At 41.3% G+C, this 21,156-nt stretch overlaps 1 protein-coding gene across 5 annotated transcripts in view; it reads left to right on the top strand.

Moving 5' to 3' along the window:
* The window catches only part of sema5ba (sema domain, seven thrombospondin repeats (type 1 and type 1-like), transmembrane domain (TM) and short cytoplasmic domain, (semaphorin) 5Ba), a 211,324-nt gene that overhangs the window by 29,682 nt on the left and 160,486 nt on the right, over positions 1 to 21,156 (top strand). For all 5 annotated transcript variants that reach the window (XM_085248887.1, XM_085248889.1, XM_085248888.1 and 2 more), the window contains exon 2: positions 14,924 to 14,990. The gene's annotated coding sequence lies outside the window, so the exon portion shown is untranslated. The remainder of the gene's footprint in view (positions 1 to 14,923; positions 14,991 to 21,156) is intronic.

Genomic DNA, 21,156 nt, shown 5'->3' with positions numbered 1-21,156 from the left:
GGCCTCATTCACGCCAGATTGTATCCCAGCAAACTTTGATCCGCTGCTTTGAGAGGCTTGACAGAAGAGGGATGCTTAGATCACAACTTTGATTGCTTCACAGAGTTCTGCTTGGAAATGTTCTTTCTTTGCCCGCCTGATGAAACCTGAATTAATAATGTATCACTTGCAAACTACCTTGTGTTGACTCGTGCAGGTTGTGCAGAGGGCACCTTAAGTTTGTTTAAAGTGTTGTCAGGAGTAAGTTATGTTGTGTTAGCTCAAACATTTTGTTAGAGTGGACTGGGAATCAGTTGGAAGCAGGCTTTCAAAACGCACACGACACCCACGCCTATGCACACTCAGACGGTGTAACACGCTTTAGTGCTTCCTTTTATTCCCCCCCCTCGGGCAGAGCTCTCTTTGAACCCAAATTAATAGCCTTCTTTACTGTATCACATATAATTTGAACCTGTCTCTCCGTTCTGCAACTCAATCTTAATTGCTAAGTACCTCCATTTCAAGAGTTGTTAAGCAAATGACGGATGAGTCTGTGGCAGTAAACACCAAATTACTTCATCAAACACTCTTTCTGTCTTCCTGGTGCCTTTCAAAAAGTCAGAAACTCTTTGCTGTCGTCCCAGGAGAAGAATTCGATAACAGACAGGGGCATTGGTTACCTGCCACTTTCCTTTTTCTTTAGTTATATCCTCACAGCTCGATGATGAATGGGGGTTTCATTTCTGCACTTTAAAAGATGGATCGGGAGCTTGATTTCTCAGCCCTTTGCATGTTAAACGGTTTAATTCGTGCTCTCTTCCACCCCTCCTTTTCACACTTTCCACATTTATCTCTGTCGTTTGTTCTCCCCTGTTTACTGTGTATCATCCTTTTTAATCACAAACTTGCTTTTTAATTCCTGACCATGTCCTATTTTCCTGCCTGTCCGCTATGCCGTTGCTTTTCATTCCTTGCTTGATGTCTCTCTTTTACCAATTTTCTCCTTTTCACTAAGCCACTTTCATTTTTTTTTTTTTTTTGGCCCTTTCACTCTCTGCTCCAGGTGGGATTTCCATTGATTAAAACCAGACGTACCCTGCACTTTTGTGTCCAACCAAGCCCAGCTCACTAAGACGAATCACCTGCAGTCCTTTTCTATCAGTCTGCACTCCTTCCACATCCATCCCTGACTCTCGTGGCTGCCGGCTCTAAAATGAAACGAGCCCCAGACTGATTGCGTTTAGGTTAAGGAAACAATAAGCCGTTTTAGTGTGTTTGTGTGGGTATATAAGGGTTTAGTCAATAAAACCATTGGTGCTTGAGGGCCTCTCAGCTTGGATCAGTGTTTTTTGCTTAAATCTCCCCCCAAAATGCGTAAAATCAGTCTTCTCTGTATGAAATATTGAGACGCTGTAAGTTTGAAAGGTTTGGTCCTTCGAGTATGGCAGCCGTAGTCTATAGTGGCCCTGAGTGCTTGATGGACTGAAACTTGAGAAGAATACCCAGGCAAATAGATAAAATAAAAGGAAACTACAAAAAAAGTCTTGAAAATTTTGAGCAGCATTCAGAAAAAAGCTACAAAGTAAGGGAGACTCCAAATACTGAAACGCTGTTAATAGCACAGACTGCAACAGAGATGATATATAGGTCACTGAAAAGTAACCGTAAAAGTAACTACTCTGTTAAACCTTCTGAACGCGTTGTTTAGATGGTTGTTGCACAGATCTGATGCTCATCCTGCAGCAGTTGTGTTTTTCTTACATTGCAGAATTTGTCACACGATGTAATATATGTGATGTCAGATTGGCAAAGATGCTTTCTCACTTTTTGTCTCTATGAGGGCAATTAATTCAAGCACACTGTAGTGTAAATATGTCATCCAGCACGCTCACCTGTATAAACCAAACTTTCTTTCCAGAGCTATGCTACTTTCAGTTGGCTAGAATGAGACTGCGATAGCTTTGCTAACATACGGATCGACAACATAGACCATGTGACCATAGTGGAGGGTGACTCTGGGTTGCCTAGACCTTGAGTTGAAATCTAACACAAAGGAGCAAGCAACAAACACGAGGCACCTTTGAAACCTACACAATGCTACTGTTAGAAAAAGCCTACCCTCTCATCAAAAATACAAAAATGTACCACTTTTCGCCTGTTGTAGTTTTTAGTTGTTTGGAAAGCATCCCTCAGTGACACTGAGGGAGATGTTAATGCTATAAACACGTTGATTTTACAAACAGCAGCATGCTTCCAGCTATGAAGAACAGTTTGGGGAACCTTTTCTATTTGAATGCACACAGAACAATTAAATGTTACCCCCACTCGGTGTCTCACTCATATTGATTAAAACACCTCGATCAGAAATAAGGCCAACCTCTGCCTATTCATGTATATAGATGTGGAAAAGTTTCAGTCATCCAAGAGCATACTGGCTGATGAACACCCAGCTCAGCCCCGTCTCACATAGTCACACGTAAGATTTGACTTCAAAGCATTCAACATCACATCATTAGGATTAAGTGGACTACAAGCTCCTGTAGGCCTTGTCACCTGACAGCCCATCACGGCTGAACGGAAGAAAATCCCAGCAACCATCCAGGTCCTAAGATCATGTGATAAGACTGTGAAATCAGGAGGTTAATGTATTTTTTCTCTCTCCATTTGGCCCTAATTTTTGCACGTCTACAAACCTTTGAGTGTAGAAAGCAACCCTTCTGAGTCACAAGACTCACGGGTTGAATAATAGGGTCACCTGAGGTCCGGTCAGCCATGCCAGGGTTAATTCTAATTCTCCATACATTACCACAAGAGTTTTTGCTCTCACATTATGAGTTGGGACTGTGTTTTAGTGCTGCAGGCTGAAAACCGCGTTAGCTTAATGCACATAATACATTAGGCTGATGGGGACATTTCGCTCAGTTTTCTGTTCATAATTTACATAGTGGAGGGGATAAAAGCGTATGAGCTGCACCAGCTTCAGCAGTAGAAAAAGCCAACTGATTGCCATGGTACGGCTTATGCCATCTATGTTTTAATTTGCTGTGATGCGGCTGAATACTGCAGAGAATCTAGTTTTAGTTCTGTGTAAGACTTCTAGCAGCATGTCCTCCCCAAAGGTGCGCTTTTCTCTGGATTTGTGTGGTGCTGCAATGCTGCAATTCCCCTCTCCCTTCTCCTTTTGTTTCCTCCTCCTCATCGCCCACACTCTTTCTTTCTTTCCTTCTTTCTTCCTCAGTCGGGGTAATACTCACTGCTGCTCTGCTCAGCTCTGCTCACTTTTTCCCTTGATGGCATCTGACCAACAGGGAAAAGCCAGAGAGTTATTCTTTCTATTTCTTCTAAAAATTGGACTCCTTTGGCTTAATAAATAATTCCTCACCCCACTTCTTCGGTTCTTTATCCTCAAGGCTCTATGCTGCAAAAGTTTAGTAAATATGCCTGTGAATGGCAGGTGCAAATGGCTTTCCTCTCCTTTCAGTGCCACATATAGAGCCTCCTAAGAGAGAAGTAACCACTTCAGGTCTGTATGATATAATAAGTTCTGTCTTCCCGTGTTTTTGAGTACAGCTGCTCTCCACCCACAAAGTTGGGGGGTGGAGTGGGGTGGGGGGCATAGCTAGATTTTTTTTTGCTGCATATTTTAATGATGCAGCTCTTGTCAGAGTTTTTCCTCTCTTGAGCTGTAAGGTGGAGAAAAAGTTAGAAAACAGATATCAAGTGTTTTGGATAATGAGGGACAAAGGGTTTCGGTTCATGCTTTTGGGGATATTCTCACCAAGGTTCATTAGAAAATTCAAGTTTCAGGATTAGAGAGGGGGAGAACATGCTGTACAATGTGAGGCGGTCAACGCTGACTCCCGTTTGACTGTACATAAAAGACAGTTTAGCAAGGAAGCATTTTGTATCTTTAGGTATTTCTGATTCAAATCATCATCAGTATGTATGAAGGAGGTCAGGAGTGAAGTGTGACACGGAGTGTCTGCAGCGGTCTTTGAAACACGGTGGAGGATCTGTCATAGTTTGAGGCTGAATTTCAGCAGGTGGTGAAATTTTGTCACCCATCCATCCATTCTTGTCCACTTATCCTTTTCAGGGTCAGGGGTGTGGGCTGGAGTCCAGCTGTCTTAGGGCGAGAGGCAGGGTACACCCTAACCAGGCCGCCAGTCTGTCACAGGGCTAACACATTGAAACAAGCAACCATTCACACTCAGATTCACACCTGGGGAATTTTAGAAGCACCAATTAACCAACACCACTAACTGCATCTCTTTAGACTGTGGGAGGTAGCCAAGTACCCACGCAAAAACGGGAAAACCAGAGGTAGCCAACATCCAGCTTTGAATGTCCTTTAAGAAGCCTGGAGAACTTTTCCTGAATACTACTTAAAGAAATGACAAGAATGTTGTGCTGTGAGTTCAGGCTGTGTTGAAGGATGAAGGTGATCATACTAAATACTGAATATTGAAATCTTCAAATAAATAAATAACCAAGTCTTGAATTGCTTGGCCCAGCCTGAAGTCACTTCTAACTCGTGGAATCTTTCGGTATTTAAAAATGATTTTAACAAGCCCTGTGAGAGTAGGCCATGCTTTTCTAACACATCACTGCTGTGTTGTTAGGGAGAGATGACAGAAAATATTCTCTGTTTCTTTCTGTAGCACAGACGGTGCTTCCCAGTAAGCACACTCAACAGACAAAAGCCAAGTTTGATTTTTGGCCTTTGGGAGAATCGTTTCATCACGATGGTATAATGTGCCACTGACGATGTTTGTCATGTCAATGAGAGAACGATTCAAAGATTTTGTTTTAATGTCAAAAACGCTAAATGTAGAAAACAGGAAGATGTACAGTAGTGTTAGCACAAGATATAAACAATATAAATTATGAAATAGAGCAGCTTGTACAACAAACAAAGGAGTAAAGGGCCAACAGCAGCAGCAGCAACCAGCTAAAAGCTATATATATCATGAGTCTTACCTTTTTTCTACCTTTCTGTGGAAAGAGTAAAAAGATATCAAGAGACTGAGGCTCGATTAGCAAATGCGAAACCTGAGGAAAAAAGGAAATGGCAAATGAAACTTTGCTAGATTAATGACTGAACAAGAAAAAAATAACAGTCAGAAATGAAAACAGCTTTGGCCTTTTAAAAAAAATAAAATAAACTAAGCCATTGAGCATACAGGTCAACGTTATAAATGGGGCGGGGCTTTATGGAACATGATGACATGTGAGGCACAAACACAGCCGAGCTGCCTGCTGTCAGAGCACACATGCCTCTGTGTCTCCTCGTCTGGAGTGGTGCTGTATATGAAAATGTGTAAGATTAGGTGTTTGTAATTGGTTTACAAAGCCCGCTGTAATACGTGTTCACCGGCTCTCTTTGAAATCAAGTTTCTGCTTCATAATAAATGTATCCGCAGTATATTTGATTCTGTTCATCTGCGTCTCCTGCACGAGGGCAAACCTGGTCTCATCATCATTTTTGCAACAATCTTCTGATTTGAATGACGGCATGATGCCAAAACAAGCAATATAACCGTCACAGCTTGATTCACATATTTTGACATTCCTTTTATTGAGCTGAGCCCAATTCAAACTAGGAAGAAGAAGGCGAAGAAACAGGCAAAAACACAATTCTCTCAGATGAAATCACCAGAATTGTTATTCTCAGTGAGGGCCTGTCACTCGTTGTTAGAAGCTAATTTAAAAAAAAAAGCTCATAAATATGCTCGAAAACAGGACAGATGCTCTGTTAGGTGGAAAAACATGTTTCTTTTATTTTACCTAAAGGGGAAATAAAGAATGAACGAGAGGATAAAAGACAAAATATAAGATTTGTTATACCACACACCAACTTGGAGTGTAACTGACTGTGTGAATGCACTCCCCGTCCCGCGCAATTGTTGTGTTTTACCTCGGATGTTTTAATAACCAAAGAGTTTTCTCCAGGAAACGTGAGGATTAGAGTATTTTTAACAACATCACTTCATTGATGTTCAGCTCAGTTTTGTCTCCCATTCTCCTCCACCTTGTGGACACACCTGTCTGTACCATTGTGCTGAAGAAAATGCACTTTGAATGTTGGCACCAACGTCAGCCATTCATTTAGAACCACAATAAAGAGTCACATCGTGTTTGCTCTTTGTGTACTCAGAGGCAGGGTGAGCTAGACCCACTGCTGCAACAGACAAGGGTTAATTTTTTTCTTCGCGTCACTCTCACCTCTCATGTGCTTTGCATGCTTGTGCGGTCACATGGATCCAGATCTCGTTCTGCCGGCTCAGTGAGACCGCTGAGGCCATTTGGCTGCTGCACAGTTCGGACGTGCGGATCAATAATCAGCTCGATAAGTATCATTTCGGAGTGAAGCTGAGGTCGCTGCTTTCGCCTGCCTGCTGACAGTTCTTTTCCCCCCTGCTGCGAACTCCGCTCTGTGCCATCACAACAAAATTTATTTGGAATGACTCGAGTTCGCTTAGAGAAACAGAAATTTGAGCGGCCTCTCCCACAAAACGAGCACCGTGGCAAACAGAAGCAGAAAAAGAAGGTGGGGAGGAGAGCACATGTAAGTACACACATTTAGAAACTGTGCCATCACGCACAAACAGCTTGGAGAGTGAACGTATTTACTCGAGTGGGAGACTAATCAGCAGTACTGGGATCACGGTTAAGACCAGCATTTATCCCAAAGCAAACACCTGGTCCAGAGGAGCACACGCACTCACTGAAGTTGTTCACTCAGACACCACACAGCATTTCTTTGTTGCATCCTGAGCCATCACTCAATTCCAAATGTGCCTCTGTGGCTTAAATGTTTTTCATGTGTTTAATTAAACCCAGCATTGTAAAATTATAACAATTATTTAGTCCTGTTAGGACTACAACTGCATAAGGCCAATGAATGTGGAGGAAATATTTAAAGAAAATTATGCTTCTGATTTTAAAAAAGAAGCGTAATTTAGGGGTTTTTTGGTCGTGGATGCAATCAGAAAGTTTGAGAATCCCCGTGGCTCACCTGGCTGGGCATGGGACCAGTGTCTCAAAGGCCGAGGGGGTCTGTGTTCACGTCTGACCCAGGTTGTTTTCCTATATGTCATTCCCCTTTGCTCCTACCCCTAACTTCCTGTCTACACTCTTCACTGCTGTTAAAATCGTTTTTAAAATTGTGGAAAAGTCATTTAACTCTTTCCCTCATAAAGACTACAGTTTCGGACCTCCCCTGTACCTTTAATGATGAGCTCAGATGCCACTTTATATGCAAATAAAGACATAGTTTGACCATTAGAATAGCCTTTGTGTTTTTCCATGGGTAGCTGCACAGCTCATTCATTTCTATTCTATAAGCAGACCTGAAATATGAGAGAAACCACTCAGTTCAGAACAGAGCTCCAAGAGTTACACCTAGTAGGCTTGCAAGGGGGTAACGAGAGAAAGAAATATTTAAAAACACAAGCAGCGACAACAAAAGAGCATTTTTAAAAGTATTTCTATTAGTTGCACTGACCATGTTAACTCTGACACAGCTGGACTGGAGTCTTCTGAGGGGGCAGTGGCGCTACGCTAAAATATTTTGCGCAAATTGGCTCAGCTGTATCCACAGCACTGGAAGATCAATACATCCTAGGCTTAATAAAAGCTGCAAAAGGAGCTTCATCACAACACAGAATTGGCTAAATAACCAATACAAGACTCCAATCAGCTAAAGCACTATCAGACAGAGACTCTAGTAGTGGTCTAAGAAGATGAGCGGCTTCTGTAAAGCACTTGTAAAGAGAGGAAAATGAGGCAAAATACTTGGTGCGGGTGAAATTTTAACAGTATTTCACAGCGGATGATGATATGCAGCAAGAGAAATTCGACAGAGGATATCATCGCAGTCGATCAAACCAAAAGCGAAACATGATGGCGGGAATATGCAAATGTAGTTGTAGGGCTGTCACAATATATTACGTCTAATATCTGATTATCATGGCCCAAGGAGGTCAAGGAGAAGCAGCACTCCATCAGCGATGCACGACATTCTCGTCTTTGCATCTTTGTGCAGAAGGAATCGTGCAGCAGCAGGATAATGAGCCCAAACTCACCTCACCAAAAAGCTACTTAAAGACCAAAGAAAACCGAGGAGTGCTGATTGTCACCTGACCTCAGCCCGATTGAATATTTATGGAGGAACTTGAAGACTGAGAAGGGCCAGCTTGAGAGCTTACCGTCATTAAAGGGGTTACGTAAAAACGATAAGATATTTATGCCTCCCCCCTCCTCCTCAAATTGTAAGGCTGACATCATGCGAGCGCAAAATGGAGAGATCTTCACGAGTAAGCTTCACGAGGACTCGGTTGTATGGACGGGAAAACAAGTGCAAATTATATTCAAATAGAAACAAGTAGATTTAAGAAAAAAATAAAGAAAAAGACAGAAATACGGTTTTAAAAAATGCTTTTTAAAAAAATGCTGTTTTTAAAAAATGCTGTTTTAAAAAATGCTGTTTTAAAAAATGCTGTTTTAAAAAACGCTGTTTTTAAAAAATGCTGTTTTTAAAAAATGCTGTTTTTAAAAAACGCTGTTTTTAAAAAATGCTTTTTAAAAAAATGCTGTTTTTAAAAAATGCTTTTTAAAAAAATGCTGTTTTTAAAAAATGCTGTTTTAAAAAATGCTTCTACGGTTAAACTGATCCCATACGAGTGACCTTTAGAATTATTACAGCAGTCTAAAATGATGGCATCAATTTACAGGATTAGTGGAAGTCCTGTCAACAAAGCAAATGCATGTAAGTGTAAATGTTGCCCTGTTAGCAGCTACTATTTAATTGGCTTTAACTTGAGACTATAAGCTTGTTAGCCCAGGGTCTCCCCTTTATGTAACCTTCAACCTAAGTTGAATGGCCATTATTAAAGCAGATTAATCACCTTTCGAAACCTGTGGAAATACTATCATTAGCTGCATTTAGTTGAGCTGGTGAGCCATACACAATGGCAGGAGCTGGCATCGATAAATCGTAAATACAGCTGTAGATGTTAACTGCAGCAGCGAGCATGTCAAAGTGATGGAAAGGGGAAGATTTTGGGGTAAATTTTTAAAGGGATTTAAAAAATAAATAATAAAATCGTAGCAGTAATAATGTCACCTTCTCTCTCTTTTTTTTAAATGATGAAAGCTTGTTGCAGAGACATCATTAACATTCAGTGTTTGGACTCAGCGGCGGAAGAGCACTCTGCACGTGGTGATGTCACATCTCTGAGGATTGTTGAATTTAAATAGCATAGTTAGCTCCCCATCATTTCTCTAAGCCGTTTGGTCAGCTGTGCAGCTTTAAAACTAACACTGATGTATTAGCAGCCCAAGGCGTCTTTAATGGAGGTGCCACTTAATTACTACAGAGACCCACTTGAGCTTACTGAGCAATCAGAAACACATACGCATTGCTCAAAATCTGAAATTGCTTTTTCACCAAGACGTCGAGTGCAGGAACACATTTTTACATGCAAGAACATACACGGCACGGAGGCCTGGATCAGGACGGCCACCCTTAGTTTTATTCCCCCCTCTGGTCTTTACATTTAGTCCTCAATTCATTTGCCGCTGTAACCTTTTGTCGCCACTCTCGCGGTAACGGAGGCGACCTCTCTGCTCACCTAGCGCTGTTGTCTCTGAGAGCAGGGAGGGTGAGGTCAGAGGTTAAGACGTATATAAACAGGTGTCAGATGTGATGATGAAAAGCCGAGGATATGTGAAACTGTGCTGGAAACTCAGCCAGTGGGCTGCGAGGACACAGGAGGACGGTGCATAATAACGAGGGTAATAGATGACTTTGCCCGTCAGTGTGATGCCATGGTTTCAGGTTGTGCAAATTAAACCGTCTTGTATGTAAGGCTCGACCTTTCGGATAGCAGCTCTGTGTGTGTGCGTGTGTGTGTGTGTGTGCGTGTGTGTGTGTGTGTGTGTGTGCGTGTGTGTGTGTGTGTGTGTGTGTGTTCTGGTTCCCAGTCTCTTGGATGTGGTAGATTATTAGCCTTACTGCCCCTGTCTCCCTTCCTTCTCTCGTTCTCTTCCCTCCATGTCCTGTTGATTAGGTTTATTATTTTATTTACATAAAATACATAAAATGAAAATGAATTCATTTTGTGTTTATTTATCACTTTTAGTTTAGTTATTAGTGGGAAAGATTCCTACATGTTGTTCTGATAGTAAAAACCTCTGAGACAAATAAGTCATTTACTTCTCACAATTAAGTAATTAAGCCTTGTTTTTGGAAAGGCCATTAATTTTAATACAAAGAAGAGAAGACATACACTCACTGGACACTTTATTAGGTACACTTTGCTACTACTGGGTTTGTAACCTCACTGTAAAGAACCCTGTTTATGATGATCTGAGCTTTGTAGTTCTTTGACTTACTGCTTCCTTCCTATCAGCTCAAAGCAGTCTGGCCATTGTCTTATGACCTCTGGCATCAACAAGGCATTTTCACCCAGAGAAACAGAGATAGAGATGGTTGTGTGGGACAAATCACAGTAGATCAGCAGTTTCTGAAATACTTAGAGCAGCCTCTCTGGCACCAGCAAGCACACAGTCATTTAAATCACCTTTCTCCCCCATTCTGATGCTCACCACATCTATGTAAATGCCTACCATACCGCCATGTGATTGGCTGATTATATATTTCAGTTAAAGTTAAAGGTTGCTTCCTTTTTGCTCTGTTATGCGAATAGGCAGACAAGAACAGTGTATTTCAACCAGTCTGTTAGTTGATAACCACATTAGTGTGAAGTTTAATGACACACAGCTGAAGTGATGCTTTTGAGAAATGTGCATTTTTTCCCACACAGCTAATCATAATTGAGGCGCGTCATCCTGCTGTGTTGACACATTATTGTTTGCTGATGTAAACAAAACAAGGCAAGCAAACCCAAACACCATACAACACTCCAACTAAATTGCAATCTATGGTTTGTCTCTGTGTGAGGTCAGGTTAAAACAATCTGTCTACACTTTTGTTACCATTCGAAATGAACATTATGCCTTTAAAATCAGATTTTTTAAAAATATTTTCATAAACTGGCATGGTTTATGGCTCCTGCCTTGCCCATGAGCACTGCTGCAGCCTGAGTCACCCTGGGAATGCCAGTTGCACGCCACCTCTGCTTGTTTTGCGCTGTCAAGAATAGCACGCACTTCGGTAGAGAGCAGCAGCGAAATGACATGACTCACAAAAGTCACCGACGCTCAGTTAATTATGCGAGATTCATGATCTTTTGAGTGCACAGCCAGCGACTGAACAACACGCCAATTTGCATATTTTTCTGGAAATTTTCAACATTTCACAGAAGCAGAACTAATGTGACAGGACTCTAACTGAAGGCTGCACTTGAGTGTGCACGATCAGCTGTTAAAAACTGAGACACAGCGCTGCCTGGAGATCGATTAGATTAGTCGACACGTATAGATCAAACACTTCGCTACCTGCTCCGTTGCTCACAAACATTACAACAAACTTTAAGTCAGTTTGAATTTAAAAAAAAATTAAAGGGCTGGTGTCAGTTTTCAAACGATTTTTAGGGGAAAAAAGTTGCAAGTTTGGTAAAAAGCACATTAATTGGTGGTAACGTCTAAAGATATGACAGTGGCTTTAAAGGTTTCCATGATTGTATAACAGAGTAATGCGAGCCTTTGAAGTGCCACTTTTCCCAGCTCATATCACGTAGTGTGTCCTCGTTGCAGTAACTGCTGGGATCTGCTGTGTTCGATTTGAACTTCATAAAAAAAAAGTTTGTTTAGCAACAGCAACCTAGTGATCTCAACTGGAAAGCTGCAGGCAGTAATTTGCTCCTAATTAGACACGTTTCCTTTAGTGCCTAAAGGGTGAATGTTGAACTGCACAAGTACAATGTGTGTATAAGTGTTTGTGCTCCTGTGCATTTCTGTGTGAGATAAACATCGAGAGTTGTTGAGCCGTGAACTCCTGCCGCTCTGTAACTTGCCTCTTCACCCGCTTCCCGCTAAGTCTTCATTAAACTGCCTGATTCAGTTACCAGTAACTGGAGCTTAATTAGGAGAATTTGATTTTCGCTGCTGGGTCTCGTGGAGAATGTTGATAATCACTTCTTATGGACAGAAAATGAGTGAGATGCTCTGCGGTGGGCTGCAAAAGTTTCAGCTTGCAAAAAAAAAAAAAAAAAGTTCCAGGTTGGAGACTGTGCCTCCAGTCTGCTTTGATTCATGCTGTTTTTGAAAGCTTTACTAGTTCTTCACATAAGTTCACAGGATGACCACCAAGAAGAAAGAGGACTTTCAAGGATTCAAGATAAGATTCAAATTAAGATGGACAGCATCTGTTGTAATTGCTCTGTATATATGTCTCTGTGTGTTTGTGCTGTATGTGTGGGTCTGAAACATCTAAACATTAGAGGTGAGCAGGTCAATCTAAATATCCATAGTGTCGATACCAACATTGATATTGGTATCAGGCCGATACTAGTGTGATGGGATTGATACTTTGTGTCTATCCCCTAAGTTCAGCACTAGCAGCACTGAACTGTGTTAAACAACTTTTTGCAAATGAAAAACTATTGCTCAAACATGCACTATGAAAAAATTCTGAACCTTTTTGTGTTGACTATCATGTTTATTTTGATTTCTAGCCTATAGCACATCTAAACAACCAATCTGACCCACAGTGTTTTAGCGGAAGGCACATTTACCTACCAGGTCTCCAACAAACACAGTTTCAAACTGCATGAAAAACTGAACGGTGTGTTTTGTTGTGTTAACTCATTATTGTGGAAAGTAAAAAATCGCAGTGATTTAGTGGTCATTAAAATGTGCAAATTGATGATGATTCAGCTCATAAATCATCGCACTGTGCTCTGCACTGCATAAGCTTTATAGGTTAAAAGTATCGGCATTAATATCAGCAGTACTGGCCCTGTATTCACTTGGCATTGAATATATACCAAAATTTGCAGTATTGCGCAGTATTACTAAAAATACTTTCAGGACTCCATCCATCCATTTTCCTCTGCTTAGCCAATTCAGGGTCCAAGCTGCCATAGGCTGAGAGCTTTCCGGGGTACAACCTGGAAAGGTCGCCAATCTGATGTTGGGCTAACACCGACAGACAATCATTCACACTCACATTCACATCTATGGGTAGTTTAGAACCACCAGTTAATCCTACCCCACTAACTGTATGTCTTTGGACCTTGGACAGCAGCGCTAACCACGCTGTCCTGCTTCTGCACTCATTTTTTATTATAATAAATTTCACGAATTGCTGCTGGTAGATATATCATGCATTTCAGTGTACATTCAATCCAATAGTGATAATAAGAAAATGTGATGTTTGCGATATTTCAGTTGGTGACGAGTTTCTCTGCGTCTCTCCGTGTGTTCTGTCAAAACATTTCAGAACAAAAGAAAAAAAACGGTGCCATTTTCATCCAAACCCGTTGCAATTTTTCAGTCTCGATGTTTTCTGACTGAGAGTGACGTCTTTATTGCTGCTATCAACAAAACTCTTGCTGGTTCTCTGTTTTTTTCACCTGATCTGCAGAAACGCCTCACGAGCACCACGATTGGTGAATCTGAAATGTCCCACGCTAAGATGAAGGTGCTCACACAGAGGTCTGGAGCCAAACGTTGGCCCTGATGTTACCTATTGTTATCTGTCTTACTTAAATCTCGGCTTTGCTGCTTGATTTGCACCGAGCCCAGTATCACATTCATGCCACTTGTGGTCAATAAAGCCATACTGAATCTGAGCAGGGTCATGCAATCCCAGATCCTGTCTGCACGACTTTCTTGTGTAGATGCGGGACATTGAAGTGTGTGTGTGTGTGTGTGTGTGTGTGTGTGTGTGTGTGTGTGTGAGAGAAAGTGAATAAGACTTTAGGTCACAGACTAAGCAGTTTATGAGAATTCTTCCTCCTCACTTGTTGCAGTGAATAAAGCCTGATCCCACACTGACAGTGGAGATTATGGGGAGTTTCTGTGTGTGTGAGCGGACACTTCCTGCTGCTCAGCCCTAAATTCTCGGCTTAGCTCCATGGAAAATCCTCTTTACTGTATTTTTCTACCTGTCTTTCTCACTCTTAAGTGTCTCAGCATCAAGCTGGAGAATGTGGTCGAAGAACTGGGTGCTTAATTAGCTGACTAAGAGTTTGATATGCACTTCATATTTATTATTACTATAAAACAAAGCCTTTTATTCTTTGGTTCCAACCTAAATGCCCTTTTAGTTAATTTCTGCATTTATGTGATAACATCCTATAAGATGTACAGTTAATAAATCATCATTAGTGAACTTTATCATTCCTCTTTGATTCATTTTTGCTCCTCTGTGTTGAAGTGAAAGAAACAGCAGCCATATCACGGCAGCTGACGACACAAGAGGGATCGCGAGTCTGAGCTGCTCCTTCAGGTTGCCTTAGAAACCAAACCAGGGCTATTTGTTCCAATTTGCTCTGTGGCACTGAGATCAAAAAGCTTGGAACCAAATGTGCTCTCTGTATATTAGCATCTGTGTTTGGTTCGACACAGTTTAGGCGTCTGTGTGCCGCATTTACATCTGTGTGTTCGTTTACAGTTGAGCCACATATTGGTTGTGTTGTTTGTGCGAGTCGAGTCAGGTTTAGGGCTTAATGTGCTTGAACTATACTGAACTTGGTGGTTTGTTATTGTCCAGTTAGGCCATCAGTTGTTACAAAGGCCTCTCGCAGGTCCCTCTTTCCCTTCAGCCCCCCGCCCCCCAAACCCCATTAAGGTTGGGGTTTAAAAAGCCGTTCCCGCTCCGCCTTCTCTCCTTCATTGAAAAGTTGGCGGTTTGTTTACGAGACCGCCAGCACTTCTTTGTGGTTCTGCGCTCTGCTTATGAGATGGAGGCGAGTAGCTAGTGAAACACTCACCCCTCCCCCTTCCTTCTCTGTCTCCTTTCCCCTTCTAACAGAATCAATTTGAAAAGGACAGACGGCCCTCACAGCCCCCTGTGCCTACACCCCAGTGATGCTTAGCTGGTGAGTACACTTTAATCTTTTTCATTTGGAGCCTCCGTGTCATTTTCATGCACTACTTTGACTGGTTTCTATATCCTTCTCTGAATTGCTGCTATGCAGTGGTGCAGCAAGTTAGTTGACTCTTTTTACTTTTATCCTCAATTTTTTTCCTGGAAAACAACAACATTTCTCTCTGGTCTTGTGGATGAAGGATAGCAATTACTCTTTTCCTCTCATTCTAACTTTATTTAAATGTCTTCCACTCCCCCCAAGACCAAAAAGAAGTCTCACTGGCCTTTGTGGTAAAAGTAAGGTAGTCTTTTTTGGTGAAAGTCCTTTATTCTGACTGACTGAAGTGATTTGAAAGGCAGTGGGGAGAGTTTTGCAGTAGAGGCGGAAGAGAGGAGGATAAGCAGAAGTGGTGGGGGCAGGTAGGGGTGGAGGGGTTTCATGCAGGCTGCTAACGGTCAAGGTTTACCTTTCCACCTCTCTTTGTCCCTCTATTTCTATCCATCTCGTTCAATCAATCAAACTATGATGCACAAGCCACGCATCAGTTATCTACAACTCGAATTGTTGTACTTAAAAATGAGTTAAAAACAGCACAATGCCAACAAAAAATAAAGACAAGGATAAAATAAGTGAGTGTCAAATTGATGCTGGATAGTCAAAAGTACTTTTTTCCATGTGAAAGCGAAGCACTCCGGTCGTCGACAGCCTTGTGCCTAATTGACACAGCACAGTGAAATTATTATACAGGTGACATGAGTGCATAATCATCTTTTGAAATCACCTTCACCAGAGCAGGCTGGGGCCATTCTCAGAGCTTTTACATGCCTTTTTTAATTCAGCTGTAGCAAGAGCAAGAAAGTTGGGTCATTATTCCGTCCATCAACACCTGACGCTTGAAAGTTTATCTTATGTAACGTTTTAAGATATTTCTACGGTGGGCCGGAGAGTTGCAACGTAACCAGCAAATAGACAAACCCTGCAAAAGCACACAAAAGGCAACGGAAGTAGGAAAAAACTCAGAAAATACAACGGAAGTGTTATAGTGGTTTTTTTGGGTGGGGGTTGTTTTTGCATATAGAAACTGAAACACACGAATAAATGCACTGAGAGAAAACGAAGTGGAGATTCATCAGTGTTGTGAGGGAGAGAAATATGCAGTCAGAGTGTATTTTAATCACATGAGTCATGTAATACTAAACTTATATATTTGCTATTAGCTGCTCACTGTTAGCTTGTCACTTCTGGAGCTGTTCCTTCATGTTCTCGTCTCCCCCCAAAACACTTCCCTTGTGTTTTGTGTGAAGTGGTTTCTCTTTTTAAAAATGTTTCCTGGTGTTTTCTTAACTTGCTGTGCATTTAAACTGTCAGGGCCAGATTTAATCATCCGGCCAAACCGTGTCAGTAAGGCCCGTCACCATATTAGGTTTTGACATTAAACCCTATGACTGGATGAACTGTGGCGAAAATTAAGTAAAATGTTGGTTTTCTACTAGAAAAAATTAATTATACTGTTAAAAAAAAAAGAGTGAAGGGAAGTGTAGTGCAGCTTTTTGTGCAGTTATAGAAAGTAGTCTGTCCATAATTGCACAAAAATGTACACAAAGTACAACAGTTTTTTTCTAAATGTGTTATTAACGTGGCATTTTTAAATCTCATAGCTATGTTGGTGAGTACAGTTGGAATGTGATTGTCCCCTGAGGGAAGGTATCCAGATTACAAAAAAACTGAATAGTAGGCATGTTTGAAGCTAAGTTTTTAATATATGCAAGCTCTCCTGGAGTTTGGATGATCTGATATCGTCGTGTTGGTGTTGTTCCCAGATCATCATGAAAATGTTGTTCCAGGTTCAACATTGCAAGTGACCAATCACATTGTTGTGACGTTATTCTTTTGTGCGCCAAGCCATTTGGGCATTTATGAAATTACAATGTTGCAAGGACAATATCAGTTCTGCTTACCGTTTATTAAAGCGTTAGGGTTAGGGTCAGGGTCCGTTGATCGGCGGACAGAGGCGGTTTCTCGCAGCTTAAGTACAGTTTTTGGTTTTACGGCGGTTTTTCCCAATGTCGCAAAAGTATGATGTCACAATATTCTGATTGGTCACTTGCAATGTTGATCCTCGAACAACATTTAGTATGATGATCTGGGAACAACACCAACACGACGATATCAGATCGTGCCTTGAGCATGTGCTAATGAACAGAGGTGGTGAGAAAACTGTTGGCCTACATGTTTTAAACACAATGGCATGCAGAGTGAGCTCAAACTTTCATTTAACTTGTCTCAAATACCTTCACACACACACACAAACACACATATTCACTGAAGCTGAACATGAGCCAGAGTGACATAAAAAAGTTTTTAGAAGGTCTTTTAGTCATTTATCAAATCTGTGAAAATGTGGAGGAGAGCAAAGTGAAGGAAACAACATCTAATAAAAATCTATCCCTATTTGTGAGATTGTTTTTTTTTTGTTGCCTGGATATCATATTCTTTGCTGTCCCAGTGCTCATTCAGCTATGTAAACTAGATCCTATTGTTACGTAAACAGTTCAAAAAAACGCCTTGGATAACAGAAAGTCAAACTGAGGAGCTGAAAGTCAAACGTTTGGCATCCCCTCGGAGAAAATGACCTTGTTTACTGAGCGACTGAGCAAAAATGTTGTACTCCTAAAATCAGAATTTATGCATCATTGATTTTTTTATTTTATTCTCATAAAATATATAATAGGGTTATTTGTAATGTAGCAACTTTATTGACTTAACCTTGACTCAACTGGACCTATATATATATATATTAAAGCACTTTTCATTGCATTGCAAATCTAACCTTGCGTATTTGTTCACACTGCACAAAGTATTTAAATAGCTCTAACTTAATCAGAATTAGTGAAATATGAAGGCTGTTTGGATACTTTTTATTAAAACGTAAGCAAGTGATGCCACTCAATTTTTGCTTTCTGTGGCTTTATTCAGTCTCAAGTGTATCTATCATCTTGGTTTTGATTTCAAGCCCTTTTTATCTTCTGCCCAATTTCTCCTAAAATTAGTAGAGACTGCTCTTGCTCCAATCTCAACCACTTCTTTCTCTGTATTTAATATCCCTGAAGGCCATCCCTGGAATTTGCTTGTTTTCTATTGCTCCACTCCCCTTGCTCAGCACATGCATTCAGCTCACTTTCTCTATTCAATTCAATTTGTGGCCTAAATATCTCCCCCTAATATGTGTCAATGGAGTAGAGTAGCAGTGCTCCCTCTCTGGCTGCTTTGAAGAAGCTCCACTGCGTTTGTCTTGGTTCTCTCTGCCCCTCTGGGAGGAGATCAGGGGCTCCAATCGTGGTTGGCATGATGTCTCCTCCAGCCCCGCTGTTGTTTGCTGATATTTAGTTCAGGATAACAATAAGCCGGAAGAAAACAAGCTCCTTTCAGGCCAATAAGAGATGGAAGGGCTGGACTGAGAGGGAGAGAGAGGCCTAGAAAAAAAATGGGGGTGGGAAGACATGGGTCTCATCCCTGGACGGGGATGCTCTTTAAAGTATTCTGTTTGTGGCCCCCAGGGCCGAATTAAGGGAGCGTCATTATCCCTGGCAAATTACCACGCTGCCTTTGTGGTCCAGCCATGGTACATTAGGGTGCCTTAAAACGTGGCTGAGCTGTGCCTATTCAGTTTGCGAAAGTGGGGCCACTGGCAGATCCTTGGCCTGACTCACAGAGGAGGCATTCACGCCCTATCGGGGGGATGGTGACAGCAATGATGGTGATGGAGAGGTTCTCTTGAGATGAGTAAAGAATCTCTCGGGCCAAGGCTGATGTGTGATCTTCAATCACGTGCCAGCTGATGATGTAATCATTTGGCTTCATCGAGGGTTTGAGCCGCTGAGCAAATCCGGGCCCTGACTGAGACATTCCTGAAGATTTCCACGCCAGTAGCAGGAATTAAATTAGATCCAGTCTTTTAGTGGAATAATAATAATTATAATGATAATACGTTTTTTTGCTGTTAGATTAAGATAAACTTTCATATTCCTGCTTTATAATTGTTATTTCTTTATAATAAAATATTTTTTTGTCAGGATTTGATTAAATATTAATCAGCCTTTGACCTTTTTTCTGCCAAATTTCAGTAGTTAGCTTAAAAATATAAGAGTTGTGGTTTTGCTTTAAGGTGTACAGTTATCAACAAGTACAAAGAAGAAGAAATGGCTGTGGATGTTTTACTTGGTCAGTGCTTTCATGTTTCAAGAGGCAGTTAAGATAACTGAAAAATTCCAGTGTCTTGTATCCAACGCTGAAAGTGAGCAGGAGGGGCTGATTTCAGAAGAAATGTCAGATCCTTTGAGCCTGTGCGAAGGATTTCAGTAGTTGCAGAGTGTCTGCAACAAATAAATGTCTCTGAGTTCTGTATGGCATCCACTACAAGCTGTGAAGGAAGCTGTTTTTTTCTACATACACTTTTTGCAGATTTTTTAGTCTTTACTGCAACAGGACAGTGAAGAGAAGACAGGAAAGCTGGGAGTCACGGAGTAGATAGCCACAGATTTGGTGGATTTAAACCCGGGCTTCTGCATTAGCCTTACTGCATATTGGGTCACCTGCTCAGCCCAGTGAGCTAAATCGGCACCCCGGCAAGCTTTGTTTTAAACATTTGCAGGTAGCTCACACTCAGCGAACGTTGATCCTCTGGGTCTGAAACAGTTAAATTAAGTTTTCATCCGATGCCAAGTAAAGCCAGGGTGCTCCATGAGCTATTATGTCAAACTCTTCAAAGAAAACTAAATAAGAGCGCTGCTGAAGGCGCCGCAAAAGTTCTAGTGTGTGAAATATTTGTTCTTGGCACTTTGCCTTTATTTATCATCCAATCAACTGGAAGCTTTACCTCAGCGATTGATGTCTCCCTCATTTTATTTTTCTTACCATGATAGGTGGGAGATTTCATTACTTTCCAACATTGTTTCCGGGTTTTATGAACTCAATCCCTCCGCTGAAGTAGATGAAGAAAGGGAGGAGGGCTTTTGTCCAGGGGCTGTGACAGAAAACCCTGAGCCTGTAAATCCTGTGCTGATCTTTGGATCATTAAGCTGTGAGCCCTCAGTCCTTTGGTTCTTTATCACCAGGCCTGGATCCCAGGCCATAATAGAGGCTAACTGGCTAATGATTAGCTGTCTACTGCAGCTACTTGAAAGCTGACTGCTGCTGCTGCCAATCTGAATGAGAGGAGGTTTTAAAAACATATAAATCCTTAAATGTGTTTCTCTTTTTTCCCCTCTCAAACCTTCTCTCCCAGGATCTGGAACTATTCAGTTCTTTACAAAGCTTATTGTGGAATGATGAGTGTTTTTTTTCTCCATCTTCATTTTGTATGAAAAGCCATGTTGACTTAAGCTATTGTTGATTTGCATATTTTAAGCCGCTTGCTCGTGTAACTACTTTACAATAGGTGTTGGAATGGCTTGTGTACATGCTTGTTAATTTGACAAACAGCATTACCTTCTCCCCGTACTGCCTCTGAAGTAATCGCCTTGTCTCTAAACAAGCTCCATGGAGCTGAAAGGAAGGGGATGGAGTCTGAGAGGCAGTGTTTTGGATAACAATCACTTTGTCTTCCTCCTATCAAAAATCCTTGATTACTTGATTATTCAGGAACCACACAGGCATATGAATATGAAACTTCTCACCCTTTGAAGCAAACATAAGAAACAGCTGGGATGAAATCTTCTTTATTTAAAATGTTGCCTGCGAATTAACTAGTTTGGAAGAGCGATCTGGAAGACGGTGCTACTGCGTCACTAATTGACAGACTCGTGGTGTTTACATCGTTTCGTGCTCCATAATTGGGGGAAAAAGGGTAATACACAATGGTTTTCCTTCAAGAATTCAAGTGTGTTAATAAAACTTGTTATTTAAATTTTTTATTCATCCTTTATCTGTGTAGGTTTCTCTCGTTTAAATCACGGACAGGACCCTATTTTGTTACAAAAAGCTCAAGCTTGCGAGAAAAAGAGGGATCCTGAATGAGTTTTGTTTTCCACAAACATAGATGTAAATCGCTATATCGTGGGTCGCATGAGGAATGAGAATGTGTTCCATCGAATTAGATGCCAAACATGTGGAGACAAGGAGGCAGAGAATAAGAGAGGCTGGTTAGGTCTTCTGCTTATGTACTTGAGGGTCATCA

Source organism: Mchenga conophoros, linkage group LG16 (assembly GCF_057382185.1).
Source record: "Mchenga conophoros isolate Kocher_MC1m ecotype Shallow Benthic linkage group LG16, M_conophoros_male_GT1.1, whole genome shotgun sequence".
NCBI lineage: Eukaryota > Metazoa > Chordata > Actinopteri > Cichliformes > Cichlidae > Mchenga > Mchenga conophoros.
This window is presented reverse-complemented; position numbering and strand designations above follow the sequence as displayed.